The 16,387-nt window shown below is 47.7% G+C and overlaps 1 protein-coding gene across 1 annotated transcript in view; it reads left to right on the forward strand.

Moving 5' to 3' along the window:
- The first annotated feature begins 2,177 nt into the window (after positions 1-2,177).
- LOC126541864 (uncharacterized) overlaps positions 2,178-16,387 on the forward strand; it is a 40,408-nt gene continuing 26,198 nt past the window's right edge. The window contains exon 1 of the mRNA XM_050188805.2: positions 2,178-2,371. The gene's annotated coding sequence lies outside the window, so the exon portion shown is untranslated. The remainder of the gene's footprint in view (positions 2,372-16,387) is intronic.

The raw sequence follows: 16,387 nt of genomic DNA on the forward strand, positions 1-16,387 counted from the left end.
TGCGCTGTCTGTGGCCTTTTTTACTGACCGGGGGCTGCGCATATCCTGTGACTTTGGTTGTTTCCGTACCAGAGTTTGAGTTCACTGGAAATCCTCCAGGTAGAGGTCGGCTCATGGATCTAATTGCTGTGATCCGTCTACGATTAGCACGAAACTACAGAGGAAACCGATATGGGCTTCTCTTCAGGAAGGCTTCACAGTTAAAGAAAATTTTGGCGTTTCGCCCTTGGTGGATGGGCGAGCTTTCGGTTTCATAGTTCTTCTCGCGGGGCGACACCATCGTTTTGGCGGCCGGTTTTCCGTCGAGCACACTTACGTTCCGTGTGGCATAGAGACACATTTTACAGAGATATTGCAGAATCGACTAGGAAAATCCGTTATCTATAAGAAATGGCTCATAGCTGTCCTAAGGGAGTATGCAGTATGCGTGGGTGGAGGGGAAGGAGAAGAACAGGAAACACGCTCAAGACAGATGCTCCACAACCATTGCAGTGCATTCAGCAGAACACTTCGGACGTTGCGCATGGTCTTCGGATAACGGACATTAGGTAAAACAGGACAAGAGACAATGGACGGCAGATGGTTGGGGCGTTGCCGTGCAATTTCGAAGTCCTCTCTGCGCGCGCCTCTTCTTTCTTTCGCGCTTCTTTCTGCACGCCTTTGACGAAGATAGGTCCTCCTATCGAAACGTTGGCCAGCCTTTCTGAGGCACAGTATCCCTGTTTACAAACTCTTTATACCACTTTCTGCAGGAAGGAATTTATGTTGGCAGTGTGATTTGAATCCTGTGATATCATTGACCACGCGACAATAAAAATGATACCGGCAAACGGAGGCTTCAGGAGAGCATCTTAGATTATAAGCCTCCCCTGCCAGGTTGCGAGGGAAGTGAGAATTTGCGCAAGTACCATGCGTAAAGAACGTGTCTATATTTAGTATACATTGGCCGCGACTGCAGGACACCAAAGGGGCAACAAGACAGCAAATTGGAACTCAGATTGACTTGTGAGTTGGAGGCTCGCCGAGGCCTCCGCCTGCCAGAGGTGTATAAGATCGCCTGTTGTTCTATGCGACCCCACCCCCTAGTTGTCGTAGCTGTCGTAGCAGTATCTACGCTAGTTGTCATAGCGGTATACTATTGGTACGGGTACGGTGTTATACGGTATAGCTCCCATGCGTAGCAACGGTCAGGAACGCTGTAACGGTGCGAATAGCGCGAAATAGAACCATGACCAGTGTTTTCTATATAAGCCAGGTGCGGCGTTTCCATTTTACCGCGGTCGCTTCAATATCGGCACCTAAGCGAAGGCATCACGACGAAGGCATCGTGACAATTAATGTGTCAGTGCGCGCTTAAAGCCGCGATAGATAACGAGCACCGAGGCCATGTCAGCGGCATCGTGAGTTGTGCACGTAGAGTGGGATGCACGAGACCATCGCGCACGTTCGCCGTCGCCTCCTTTCTTTAGCCTTGCGCCAAGGACGACGTGGAGGCACAGGATGACACGAAGCCTCAAAACATTCCAAAAGTTATTCCTAGACCGAGATAAGAGCGATGGCCGGACGGCTTTATCGTCTCGTTCGCCTGCGAGGCAACTTATCGCTATCTCTCTCGCACTCCATGCCAGACGAAAAAGCAAAAAACGAAGGGAGCGAAGAGAAACATAAATTAAAAAGAAAGATGCCGTCTGTTTTTTTAATACTGTGCAGCACTGCTGAAGTATCGCGGTGGGCGGAGTACGTTGCTTGTACTATTGCTTGCGCGATGCAGAAATTAGTGGAATGTTTAGACGGCAGCCCTGCGCTTTACATAATGCATGAACGAAGCAAGTAGCATTACTCGTTTCCACATGTGGAGAAGTGACTTAAAAAAAAATTATAACCTCAATTAAGCGAATTGTCCATAACGTGGCCTCACGACGCTTGTTTCGCAGCGCTTGCTCGCCAGCAGAGGACGCGGATGCGAATACTTACAATCCGTCCCTAATCACGCAGGCGTTTGCGCAATGGACTTCAAACGTTGTTTTGAGAACGCTGCTCTGTATTAGTGAGGCACCGCGTACATACAAGACGCAGCAAACCGAGAGCAGACTTGCGCTGCTTCGAGCCGTCGCTAGGGCACTCTCGGTGGAGACGCGACGCCGGAGTTCTCCGATAGCAGACCCAGTGCAAACCCAGTGCCGCCCCCTTTCCCTGTGTTCATCATCCCGGTACTCGCAGAGAGAGCATATCGTGCCTCCCGGCGTGGGCGGCGCTTAGAGCTTGGATTTATACAAGTCTCGCGCCGGTCCGATAAGGGCGCACAAGTTGTTCCCGCGTCTCCGCGTCTGGGACCTGCTTCTGTTTGTTGGATCAAGCTACGATCTCTGCAGTAAGTGCATTGCTTTAGACGTTTGCATAGTGATGGAACGTCGCGTACGTGCACCGAAACCTTCTCACTGCAGTGTGTCCTGGATAAAAAGACGGAGGGAAAATTGAGCAATATGCACTTTACTATCTCAGCTATGATGTTGCTGGCCGACCCTAAATACAGCGCTCAAAAGTAATTGTCAAAAGTTATTCTTATTATTATGATTATTTTTAATTATTATTATTAATTTGGAATTTTGTTTGATCAAAAGTGCCGTGACAGACTCGGCGTATATTTCCTTAAAATGTTTTGAACGTCTAAAGGAGGTCCATATGAGTGGTTTCTGCCGTGATACCAGCCCCTTGATGGAATAGCGCTAAAATGTGCTCTTGAGTTCGGTACGTTTTTTGTGTGTACAGTTAGTTCCGCGAATAGTTGATAGCAGAAATAATTAGGCTCTATTATCACCTGAAACAAAGAGGCCTCGAATTCATCTTTCAGTGGTTGCCAGGCCGACCAGAGTTGTTGAGCGGCAACTCCGGAGTTGGAATGATTCCGTAATGATTCCACATTATCAGTCACTTGGAACAGAATGGGAATGAAATGATAGCACCAATCTGGTAGATGGAATTGGAATAGAACTGGCACATAATCTCGGAGCGCTAAATGTTGATTTTAAGGGAGGCTAGCAAGAAAGTCGGCAAATTGCCGATTAGATGAAGTTATATTTAGTCAATTCATGACATTTCTCGATTTATTGATGAATTCAATATCTACCGTTTAGGTTGACATGCATTTAAAGGCGGCTACTTTAAGTTAGTGATAACTCCTTCACTTTTAGTAAAGAAGTTTAGTTGGGTAACTCCTTATCTTTACTTAACTAATTCATTATCATTTACGCAAGGCATTCAGTTGTCAAGAATTACTTATTTAGCAGAAGCATGCTCGACCTACGACAAAGGGAGCGTGCCAAAGATGGCGACATCTCAAAAGGTTGCACCCTGCGAGAGTCTATGTGGTGATTTAGAACGCGCGCCATATTTTTTTCACACAGTGCCGACTATCTAGAAGGCGAGGTAACAGGCTGTCAGAGGGATGAGCTGGAATGTGATGCCCGTTAATAATAATGTAAAACAAAACACAACAAATTTACCACGAGAGAAAGACGACAAAGTGCTTCTTCTGTGGAACACAACCTGCCCGTCTCTCTGCTTTTCTGGATCTTTCACTGTTGTTGTCTGTTGATGTGGGGTGTGATGGACATGCACCGTCCCGAGACCCCGTCCGGCTGCGGTTCACCAGCAGGAATCGCCTCGAGGAAGCCAGTAAATACATCTGGCGACAGCGAGGACACTGAACTTTACTCTGCATCAGCTGACGAGTCATCGCAAGAGGGTTTTGAAGCTGTCTTGCACCGCAAATACAAGCGAAGGATCGTCAACGTGTCCTCGGTGTCAAGTTCATTCATCGTAAAAAATGCGCCTCAACGATGGCCTCACACCATCCTGTTTGTGCCCCAGGACTCGACTGACACTCTGCGCGTCCTCAACAGGCAAGCGCTGTCATTGTTTCTTGAGAACAACACTGTTCCAAACGAGAACAAGGACGTGAGGCTAAACGCACGGAAAAACATCATCTTGGCAATAGACATGATGACCCCGACTGCGCTGAGCCCTTTGCAGCGTGTAACGCAGCTAGGCAACACAAGGGTTCGATCCATTGTCCCAGCGGATGGTACCAGCATTGCAGGAGTCATTTATGACATTGAAATTGAAATCCCCGATGCAGACCTTCGAGTGTTCATAAAACAAGCGAATAAAAACAATGTTGTTGTGGACGCCGGCCGTCTTGGTAAGACCATGTTGTGTAAAATTAACATTTAAGGGTGACTGCCTTCCCTCCTACGTGAAGGTTGGCCGCTTCCGCCAGCTAGTTTGACTGTTTGCTCCAAAACCGATGCAATTTTATAACTGCCAGAGGATCAGCCATGTGTCCCCGATGCACCGAGCCCCACCCAGAACAAAACTGTAGTGCGACTGTTTTGAAGTGCTCTCCGTGTCAAGGCGCTCACAGTGTTTCTTCCAAAGACTGCCAGAAGATTAGGAAGGAAGTTTCTGTGGTAAAACAAATGGTTAGGGACAATTGAACTCACAAAGATGCCGCTCAAACACTGCAAACATAGACGACGTCGCCGTAGACGGTCCTCACGTAGGAGTGCGACTTCTTCGAAAAATGCGTTACCTATTCCAGCGACGACGTCACCTGCAGTTCCCAGCACTGCAAACGCTGACGCTGAACGGCAAAAAATTCCGAAACGTCTCTCTTCCAATGAATGGCCATCGCTTCCAAGTAGACGGCCTACAGAAGAGCAAGAGCAGGTGCCGCATGTAGTAGAGCAAGCTGCGATGTTGGATGATGTACGACATGCAGATCAGCTAGTGGTATCGCTATTAATGAATGCCATTCGCATTTTTCTGAACATGCACACAACGTCATCCAGAAGTGCACTGCAAGTACTGGACACTCTAAGTCCGGTGCTGGCAGCCCTTGAACAAACCATGCCTGAGCAACTATCTTTACGTGAGAAGGTCCGAAATGCAGCAATTTTCCAGTGGAATGCCCGGGGACTCCAATCGCGCATCGCCGATTTCCGACGATTCCTGTACGCCAACAAGTTTCCCATCATCACCTGCGAGCCGAACTTATCGAACTCAATCAGGCCACCCGGTTACGAATCATTTATGTCGCCAGCTATTGGTGAAAACAGCAAGGTTATGTTGTTTATTCACCGTGACCTCACTTACATTCTTCACCTTGTACTACCTCATGACGATAACCAATACGTATGATTAACAGTAAAGAAGAGAAGACTTATCGTTACTGTTGTGGGTACCTACATACTTATCGCCATCAAGAAGATTTGATTACCAAAGATTACGAGACATCCTGTCAACATATCGTACTCCATGGATTATCATCGGGGACTTCAACGCTCATCATACACTCTGGGGAAGTACGAAAATCAACGCGAAAGGCAGAGGCTTGTCATCTTTCGCCTGCTACAGCGAACTATGGTTTTTGAATGACAGCAGTCGTACATTTCTACGCGGCTCCACATACAGCAGCTGTCTTGACTTGGCCTTCGTGTTACGAAGTCTCGTCAGGCGTGCTGTATGGTTGACGGACATTCAAATGCATGGGAGTGACTATATTCCCACGTATGCCAAGATCAGAGAACTTTCCTCTTCCAACTCAAATGATACAATGCAAAGAGTGGACTGGTCCAAATTAAAGTCTGTCACGAAAGATCTCTGTCAGGGTAATTTACTACATAATTTGGAAGAGACAATCAATAGCATAGCCAAAGACAATACGCGTAATCTAATGGGCTCTTCGAAATTCACTGAATTTTATATAAGATTAGAGCGACTTCGAGCAATCTGGCGACGTTCCGAACCTAGATACCGACGCACGAAGTCAATGGACGATCTACAGGCTGCTAGACGCCCACAAAAGAAGATCCAGCGCCGGTTAGATAAACTGGAGTCACAACGCTGGACTGCTTTCTGTGAATCGCTAGACTCTCGTAAGCCACTATCGCACTTATGGAGGACGGTGCGAGGGCTTAGGGCACCACCCGTACAGTGATCTCCATTCAAGGCTTTGGCCCTCTTCCAGCAGCGACCAGATATTGATGCCGTAGGAGACTTCTGTGCCAGATTATCCGAGCAACCCACAGCTTCAAACAACTTATCACATTCCATCAGCTTCCCGCCACCACGTGACCCCCTTATGAATCTACCACTTTCCATCCATGAACTCAAGGCGGCGCTAGCTTTGTGCAGACGTACGCCTTCCCTAGGACCTGACGGAATTTCTTACAGAGCTCTTTGCCATCTGGGAGAGCGTGCGAGGAATGTTCTGCTTGAAATGTATAATGAATTCTGGCTAACTGGCACACTTCCTCCAAGCTGGAAGACTAGTCGCGTAGTTCCGCTACTGAAGCATGGCAAGTCTCCGATGGAGCTTTCATCGTATCGCCCGATTGCATTGGCGAGCTGTGTGGGCAAACTGATAGCGAGGATGATCCTCGGACGCCTGGAGTGGCACTTCGAATACCACAACGTCTATCCAGATGCTATGGCAGGCTTCCGACGTGGTCGCTCATTGAAAAAGTCATTGACCTAGTTACCTACGTTCAGCACCAAAAAGGATGTAAACATTTCTGCGCTTCTTTGTTCCTCGACGTTAAAGGGGCGTACGATAACGTTACACATGAAGCCATCCTTGCCGCTCTCGAAGAGGTATACCTCGGTGGTCGCATGTTCAGATGGATATCTAGCTATCACTTTATGCGATCTTTATTTGCGAGCACCGAGGACAGCCACACTCTTATACATTACATCTACTGTGGCGTTCCCCAGGGCGGCTTGCTGAACCCCACGTTGTTTAACCTCGCTCTGACTGGTCTCCTTGATCACATTCCAAACACAGTTAAATTATCAATGTACGCGGACGACATATGCGTTTGGGCGTCCGGAGTGGCACGTTTACAGCTGCGCACAAGACTCCAAAAAGCTGCCACTCAGACTATACTTCGCCTTCGCAATCAAGGCCCGGAGATTTCATCGGATAAATGTGCACCATTTACACGTAAGCCCATGACGTACTACAGTGTAATAATCAATGGGCAGGTGATACCATTTGTGCGGTCTTACAAATTCTTGGGTGTCATAATTGACAGAGACATCGCATGGAACCCCCATATATTGAACATGAAGAAGCGGTTGACAAGCACCTGTCACCTTCTTAAGTTCTGCGCTAGAAAGACCTGGGGAATGTCCACAAGCGCTATGTTGCAACTGCGTAGGGTACTTTTTCTCGGCTGTTTGCGGTACAGCTTGCCAGCATTGACTAACGCAAGTAAAACAAGCCTACGTACTATTCAAAGCGTTCAGACTGAGGCGCTTAGGATTTGTCTAGGTCTTCCTCGAAGTGCCTCAATGGCGGCAGCTATTGCAATTGCCAAAGACCGTCTCATCAAGACCCAAATCACAGTTGAAGCACTAAGAGTGAACGTAAGGCACCTTACGCTATGCAAAGGGGGAAGGCAGCTGGGGAGGATCAGGTAACAGCAGATTTGTTCAAGGATGGAGGACGGATTGTTCTAGAGAAACCGACCACCCTGTACACGCAATGCCTCATGACCTCGAGCTTACCGGAATCATGGAAGAACGCTAACATAATCCTAATCCATAAGAAAGGAGACGACAAAGACTTGAAAAATTATAGACCGATCAGCTTACTGTCCGTTGCCTACAAACTATTTACTAAGGTAATCGCAAATAGAATCAGGAACACCTTAGAATTCTGTCAAGCAAAGGACCAGGCAGGATTCCGTAAAGGCTACTCAACAATAGACCATATTCACACTATCGATCAGGTGATAGAAAAACGTACAGAATATAACCAACCCTTATATATAGCTTTCATTGATTACGAGAAAGCGTTTGATTCAGTCGAAACCTCAGCAGTCATGGAGGCATTACGGAATCAGGGTGTAGACGAGCCGTATGTAAACATACTGAAATATATGTATAGCGGCTCCACAGCCACCGTAGTCCTCCATAAAGAAAGCAACAAAATCGCAATAAACAAAGGCGTCAGGCAGGGAGATAAGATATCTCCAATGCTATTCACAGCGTGTTTACAGGAGGTATTCAGAGACCTGGATTGGGAAGAATTGGAGATAACAGTTAATGGAGAATACCTCAGTAACTTGCGATTCGCTGATGATATTGCCTTGCTTAGTAACTCAGGGGACCAATTGCATTCCATGCTCACTGACCTGGACAGGCAAAGCCGAAGGGTGGGTCTAAAAATTAATCTGCATAAAACTAAAGTAATGTTTAAAAGTCTCGGAAGATAACAGCAGTTTACAATCAGTAGTGAGGCACTGGGAGTGGTAAGGGAATACATCTACTTAGGGCAGGTAGTGACCGCGGATCCGGATCATGAGACGGAAATAATCAGTAGAATAAGAATGGACTGGGGTGCGTTTGGCAGGCATTCTCAGATCATGAACATTAGGTTGCCAATATCCCTCAAGAGGAAAGTGTATAATAGCTGTGTCTTACCACCTACGGGGCAGAAACCTGGAGGCTTACGAAAAGGGTTCTACTTAAATTGAGGACGACGCAACGAGCTATGGAAAGAAGAATGATGGGTGTAACATTAAGGGATAAGAAAAGAGCAGATTGGGTGAGGGAACAAACGCGGGTAAATGACATCTTAGTTTAAATCAAGAAAAAGAAATGGGCATGGGCCGGACATGTAATGAGGAGGGAAGATAACCGATGGTCATTAAGGGTTACGGACTGGATTCCAAGGGAAGGGAAGCGTAGTAGGGGGCGGCAGAAAGTTAGGAGGGCGGATGACATTAAGACGTTTGCAGGGACAACATGGCCACAATTAGTACATGACCGGGGTAGTTGGAGAAGTATGTGAGATGCCTTTGCCCTGCAGTGGGCGTAACTAGGCTGATGATGATGATGATGATGATGATGAAGGCCCCTTGCCCGCACTCCTTGCAACCATCTAGCCTCTCTACCTGCGGACAGACCACGTGCCGCGTTCTGCCGAACAGTATCCGCACATCGTGAGCCTATACCATCTTGCTTCACACCTGGCGCGAGATCTTCGACTCCTCCTTGGTGCTTCATTCAACAAAATATCAACCTGACAATACCTGGCGTCCGGAAAAAAGCAGATATTTCATCGCCTGCTCTTAAACAGCTAACCTTTCTCCTATTAAATGAGAAGTACCGGTGTTGCACCCACATATACACCAACGGCTCCATCCTGCGGAAGAGCTCTAGTGCAGCTGTCGCCATTCCAGCAAAAGCCACCACTATCAAGTTGAAAACATCTGACTTGACAAAATCGACGGCCGCAGAACTCGCAGCGCTTCGAGTCGCACTACATTTTATTAATGACAAACCAACACAAAAATGGTCAATTTTCTTTGACCAGAAGACGGCACTACAGTGTTTATTGTCAGCCTTACGGCACGGTCCGCATGAACAGTTGGTACTTGAAATCACGGAAGACGTGCACCACTTGACTGAACGGATCAAGCGTCTCGTTCAGCTCATGCAGAAGACAACCGCCTATCGATCATGCTGTCTAGGACAGATGCTGCAAGGATGCCCCGTCTACTTGCACGCCAATGCACTACATCAGAGTGGAACGAACCACATTTTATGCACGCCCGTTTATACACCCTGAATCCAATCTTAAGCTTCCGAATTCCACCAAGACTTCCCTGAAGAGACGCGACCCTTTTGTGTAGGCTATGGCTGGGCGTTGCGTTTACCAATGCCTACGCGTTGTAAGGTTTGACAGGCGATCCTACCTCTGACGACCAGATGTAGAAGTCGTCGGACTATCTCGCCGCTGCCACCATTTGAAGGAGATGAAGGTCGTAGACAGGAACTTGGTGAACAGGATTTATTTACATATTAACAGTTTAAGCAGGATACATTGGCAGACTAGCGCGACTCCCATATGGAGCCCGCAAAACTAAAATACAGCAAACAGTTTACGAGCACACAGCTCACTAGTACATTTCTAGTATGACAGAGCACTCAGCTCACGACAACGAGCACGACACGAGCACACTCTAGCAGCCGGCAAACGCTGCTTATAAGCTCTCCGCTTGACGTCATAGTTCGACGTCATCGTTCGGCGTGGACGGAGCAGGAATGGTCGGGAAGGTTCGTCCAATCATTGTAAACTTGCCGCCGCCTCGCACTATGGCTCACCCACCCTAATGCACACAAGTTCGAGCCCATACACACAAAGGCCCACACATTCCAAGATCTGGAGCCGACGACAGAGGGGCGCCGTTCCGCAGTATCGTTTACGCCCACACACACAAAGGCTCCGGAGTCAACGACCGAGGGCTTCGTAGAACTGTGCTCCATCTCGGGTGGCGCGGCGGAGTACCACATGCCTGAGCTGACCACGCGCCACGTGGCTGCCGGTCATCCGCAGTTCTCGGTACCGCCCAGCTTTCAGTGCCGACGTCAGAGGGCTTCGTAGAACTGCTTTGTTCCGGGTGGCTCGGCCAAGTACCAATTTCCGGAGTTGATCACGCGCCACGTGGCTGCCGGCCGTCCGCAGTTCTCCGAAGGGCGCCCCGTCTGGTGGGCTTGGAACACGTGCAGCGGGCTGAAAGCTGGCACGTTGCCACCCCGTACGGCCATTCTTAACAGCGTTCCGCATAGGGATGGCCGACACCGCAGCATGTGGCGATTGCGGCGACGCGGAGACATTCGTCATGTTCTATTCCAGTGCCCGCAGCACAGTGTGCAGAGACAATCGCTTTTCCTCGTGCTTAACCAGTTGGACGACCAGCCTCTGTCGGAAGAAAGTATTTTACAATACCGACGCGACTTAACATCGCATCAGAAGACCGTGCAAGCGCTACTGCGCTTCTTGAGATCGACCGGCCTGTCTGAACGCCTGTGATTGGAAAGCCTTTTCTGTTACCTGTTCTCTTTTTTCCCTCTTTTTTTACTATCTGCTTCTTTTTTTCTTGTTCTTTTCTTTTTCTCCTCTAACTTTTTGTCGTCTTAGAACCCCTATATCCCCCACCCCAGTGCAGGGTAGCTAACCGGAAACTGACCTCTGGTTAACCTCCCTGCCTTTCCTCTCTCTCTCTACTGCGAGAGTAGCATTCTCCTATAGTGAAGACCAGAATCTTAATTTTGCTTGTTTGCTTTTTCTTCAAATAATTGCGCTCGCCCTCTACGGTGGCCGCGGTGTAAGGTTACTTCGTACTTTGATTTGCTCTAATGGTATTAGAGAGATACTGGCAGCCACACCATCAAGAGATAAGAGGTGAAAAGATAGTACGTAAAATTTATAGTAATACCTAAAGTATATTACGTAACAGGGTATATTACGTTGTTAAGACAGACAGACAGACAGACAGACAGACAGACAGACAGACAGACAGACAGACAGACAGACAGACAGACAGACAGACAGACAGACAGACAGACAGACAGACAGACAGACAGACAGACAGACAGACAGACAGACAGACAGACAGACAGACAGACAGACAGACAGACAGACAGACAGACAGACAGACAGACAGACAGACAGACAGACAGACAGACAGACAGACAGACAGACAGACAGACAGACAGACAGACAGACAGACAGACAGACAGACAGACAGACAGACAGACAGACAGACAGACAGACAGACAGACAGACAGACAGACAGACAGACAGACAGACAGACAGACAGACAGACAGACAGACAGACAGACAGACAGACAGACAGACAGACAGACAGACAGACAGACAGACAGACAGACAGACAGACAGACAGACAGACAGACAGACAGACAGACAGACAGACAGACAGACAGACAGACAGACAGACAGACAGACAGACAGACAGACAGACAGACAGACAGACAGACAGACAGACAGACAGACAGACAGACAGACAGACAGACAGACAGACAGACAGACAGACAGACAGACAGACAGACAGACAGACAGACAGACAGACAGACAGACAGACAGACAGACAGACAGACAGACAGACAGACAGACAGACAGACAGACAGACAGACAGACAGACAGACAGACAGACAGACAGACAGACAGACAGACAGACAGACAGACAGACAGACAGACAGACAGACAGACAGACAGACAGACAGACAGACAGACAGACAGACAGACAGACAGACAGACAGACAGACAGACAGACAGACAGACAGACAGACAGACAGACAGACAGACAGACAGACAGACAGACAGACAGACAGACAGACAGACAGACAGACAGACAGACAGACAGACAGACAGACAGACAGACAGACAGACAGACAGACAGACAGACAGACAGACAGACAGACAGACAGACAGACAGACAGACAGACAGACAGACAGACAGACAGACAGACAGACAGACAGACAGACAGACAGACAGACAGACAGACAGACAGACAGACAGACAGACAGACAGACAGACAGACAGACAGACAGACAGACAGACAGACAGACAGACAGACAGACAGACAGACAGACAGACAGACAGACAGACAGACAGACAGACAGACAGACAGACAGACAGACAGACAGACAGACAGACAGACAGACAGACAGACAGACAGACAGACAGACAGACAGACAGACAGACAGACAGACAGACAGACAGACAGACAGACAGACAGACAGACAGACAGACAGACAGACAGACAGACAGACAGACAGACAGACAGACAGACAGACAGACAGACAGACAGACAGACAGACAGACAGACAGACAGACAGACAGACAGACAGACAGACAGACAGACAGACAGACAGACAGACAGACAGACAGACAGACAGACAGACAGACAGACAGACAGACAGACAGACAGACAGACAGACAGACAGACAGACAGACAGACAGACAGACAGACAGACAGACAGACAGACAGACAGACAGACAGACAGACAGACAGACAGACAGACAGACAGACAGACAGACAACGAACTTTATTTAAAATAATCCTGAGGAGCTACTGTCAGGACCTCCTAACGGGAGGCCATTGTAGCCGCTGGCCGCGCCCACGTAAAGGACAGAACGCCGTGACGCTCCGCTCTTTCCTGGGCCCTAAATATTTTTTTACACAGGCATTTTTTTGTTACATATGCATTGCTTAATTTACTGGAATCGGGGAAATGGAATGGACCAGCTCAGCCACTCTCGGGAATATCGCGGCAATGGAATGAAAGGTTTTACTCCGCAACTCTGATGCCCACTGGGGCATACGTGGCAATGATCGAGCGGATCAGGCCATACGAACATCACACGAAGAGAGTCACTCTACCCATGTCCAAATTTCAAAAACTGGACAATCGGCACTTCCTGTGTCGGTGCTGCTAGAACACCTCCCCCATCGCTCGTCGGGCCATAAAGCGGTAAAGGCGCTTTTGTGCTTCTTGAGGACGACGGGCTTCTGTGAACGTCTGTGACTATTAATGCAATTTCTATTAGATCACACGCGTCAGCGAACTCGCCGCTAGTTTCCTTCTTTCCTTCCCTCCTCTCTCTCCCTGTTATCTTTGTTTCCCCTTTCCCATTCCCCCGGTGTAGGGTAGCCAACCGGACGTTATTCTGGTTAACCTCTCTGCCTTCTACTTTTCTCTTTCCTCCTCCTCCAAAGAAGGGCGCTTCTAGGCTACTGCGTTGGCTTGCTCATTCGTTAATCTTAGAGGACTATAAGTACAACAAGCACCAGATAGCACACACTGAATCCTTCGCTACACCGCCGACCTATAAATAGTCGGACTCTCTCGAGGCGAGGCACCTCTCCTATGTTGCTCTGGCAGGCTGCGTTTACGAATGCCTGTACTCCGCCCTTAGTTGAATGTCTGACAGCTGCTGAGTGTGCTTTCTGCGGCTGCGCCGAGGCCATCGATCACTTATTGTGTGACTGTCCTCAGCTTGATATACAGAGACAATCACTCTAAATCACTTTAGCACTTTTCAACGACCGCCATTTTTCTGAGCACTCGATGCTAGAAATTCGCCGTTCGTCGTTCACCAGCACACAAGGCTGGGAATGCGCTGTTGCGATTTTGGGGATCGACCGGGCCATATGATCGTCTTCAACTGCACGACTTTTCCTTGTGTGCGCAGGTGTACAGGCAGCGATATATTTATTGTCTCTCTCATATTTATATTCCATGCTCCTCTTTCCTCTTAGTAGGGTTGCCAACCAGAGACGTCTCTGATTAATCTTCTTATCTTACTACCTTCATATCGTATCTCTCTTGTTTCATAAAGAAAGCGCTATATATGAAGTCGGAACAGATACAGAAAAAAAAACACTAGTGTGTGCCGCTACCAAATATTAGTAGGGAAGTTGCAGAAAACCATATGCACCCACTATCTATTACATTGTTAAAGTAAGGGCCCCAAGGTAATTGCAACGTAAACACGTTCGAGACGCATACATAAAACGAGATTAAAAGCAAAGTTATTCTATCTTACCAGCCGCCTCGGAGCTCAGAAAACAGAAGGACAATACTGCGAACGCTGTTTTCTCTAGAGACCGCGTGAAAATAGCGCAGTTTGAACTCATTATCCGTAAGCAGCACCCGTTCTACAAGCGAAAAATACGCCAGGTGCGTTTTCAGTTGCCCTGGTTTAGCGTGAATTAGTCCCGCTTCTTACACTATTGCATTGTTTTCTCATTATTGCATAGTGCCCGGGATAACCGACATAACAGAGGCTACAGCTTCGTATGAACTCTCCGACGGGCACAATGAAGGACAAGTTTTTAATGTTTTAAGGCGTAAGCTTTCAATGGCTCATTAGTGTCCGTGCACAGTCCGTGGTGGACGCAGGAAAGCGGTGATCAATCACAGCCGGTGACAGCTGTCACAGCGTTTGATGGATGACCCTAAAAGCAACAGAGGCAGTTATAGATAGGCTTTCGCCTATAGCAAAGTGCCTAGATTTTCGGAAATTAAAAATAAAGAAATTTAAGTTCTGGTACTTCACGTGTCAAAACAATGATCTGATTATGAGGCACGCTGGAGTGGGAGAGACTGGATATATTTTGACCACCTGTGTATCTGTAACGTGCACCTAGGCTGACTGACTGATTCTGTGTAATACCAGGGTCCTTCAACAATGTTGTTAAGACGAATACTGGTAATACCGAAAGGCTGAACTATAGAAATAACGGAAAAGGCCATCTTATTAGCGCCTTAAGTCAATCGGGAAAAAAATAACGCGCTTCTAAACGTTTCACCAGTCTCTTTTCAGACGTCCTCACCTCCAAGCGACCTCCTGCTGTGAAGCGATACAAAATTGTTACTTTGTCGAGAATAGGGCTCAATGGAGTTCTTTTATCGGTTATTGTCGTCCCGGCGTCATCGTTGAGAACAAAATTACGTTTGGAGCTTCCAGATATCTCATTCTTCTTCCGCTTGTTTACCAATCTGCAGTGTGCTGCTACATCGGATTTGGAGAAATCTAAACGTTGTCCCGCAGTGGAGACACCTCAATGTATACGTTAAACAAACGTGACAGCGCTTTTAAAAAGTCGTCCCGCGATCCCTTAAGAAGGAGACCCCATTGCTGTACACGATAGTGAAAACAGTACTTGAGCGAGCGGCCGTGTTCTCAGTGATTAAAAAAAAATAGTGTAAGGTAAACAAGCTCGTCAGCGGTTTCCGAGCAAACGTAAACTTTCATTGTTCGTTTCTTCACATATCGGAGGTGCCAGCCTTCCAACATAGCTCTCCGCATCCTCCTCTCAACCTCGCCATTTTTTCACTTTTGTTCGAAAGAAGTCCTCGGTCAACTTGCACGTTAGGTTTGTCGGGACTCGCAGCTTCACTGTTTAATGCATCGTAGCGGCACTTTCGTGCTGTTCGAGTGTTAGAGCGCCAACTCCATTAACTCCAGAAGAAGTAGACGACGGATGAGGGGTTGCCCCAGGTATGAGAGAGCGCGTTGTATCTAAAGCAAGATAAAAAAAGGTTTCTGTGAGCTTGTTAGGAGATCCTATAGAACAGAGGTATCATTACCGCTCACGAAGCTATAAATTACACTTTTCGGCAAGAAGCTAACAAAGCTGCAGTGATGGACACCGTCGAAACTTGAGGGTGCACCATGGGAGTGAACCTTTTTTTTTTGTTATCTTTGTCATATGTAGGAGATACTGAGCTCTCTAGCTTCCTTTTTTTTTAATTCTATATGAAATGCTTAAGTATCTTTTTGTGTTGTGCATTAGGTGTCAAGCTGTAGGCCAGCGCAGTGGAAAATGAAAAGGAAATTTCCAGTTTTCGGAGCAACAGCGTGGTGATACTGTGAGAACTGGAGGACAGTTGCAGGACTTGGGCTTCAGTGAAAAACAGGGGAAGAAAAGTAAGAAATACACGAGTAAAAAAAAAAAAAGCAGAGTAAACGTTGTCTCGGCGTTCCGGCTTCGTCAAGTGGGCCTT

Source organism: Dermacentor andersoni, chromosome 2, assembly GCF_023375885.2.
Source record: "Dermacentor andersoni chromosome 2, qqDerAnde1_hic_scaffold, whole genome shotgun sequence".
In the NCBI taxonomy this organism is placed as follows: Eukaryota; Metazoa; Arthropoda; class Arachnida; order Ixodida; family Ixodidae; genus Dermacentor; species Dermacentor andersoni.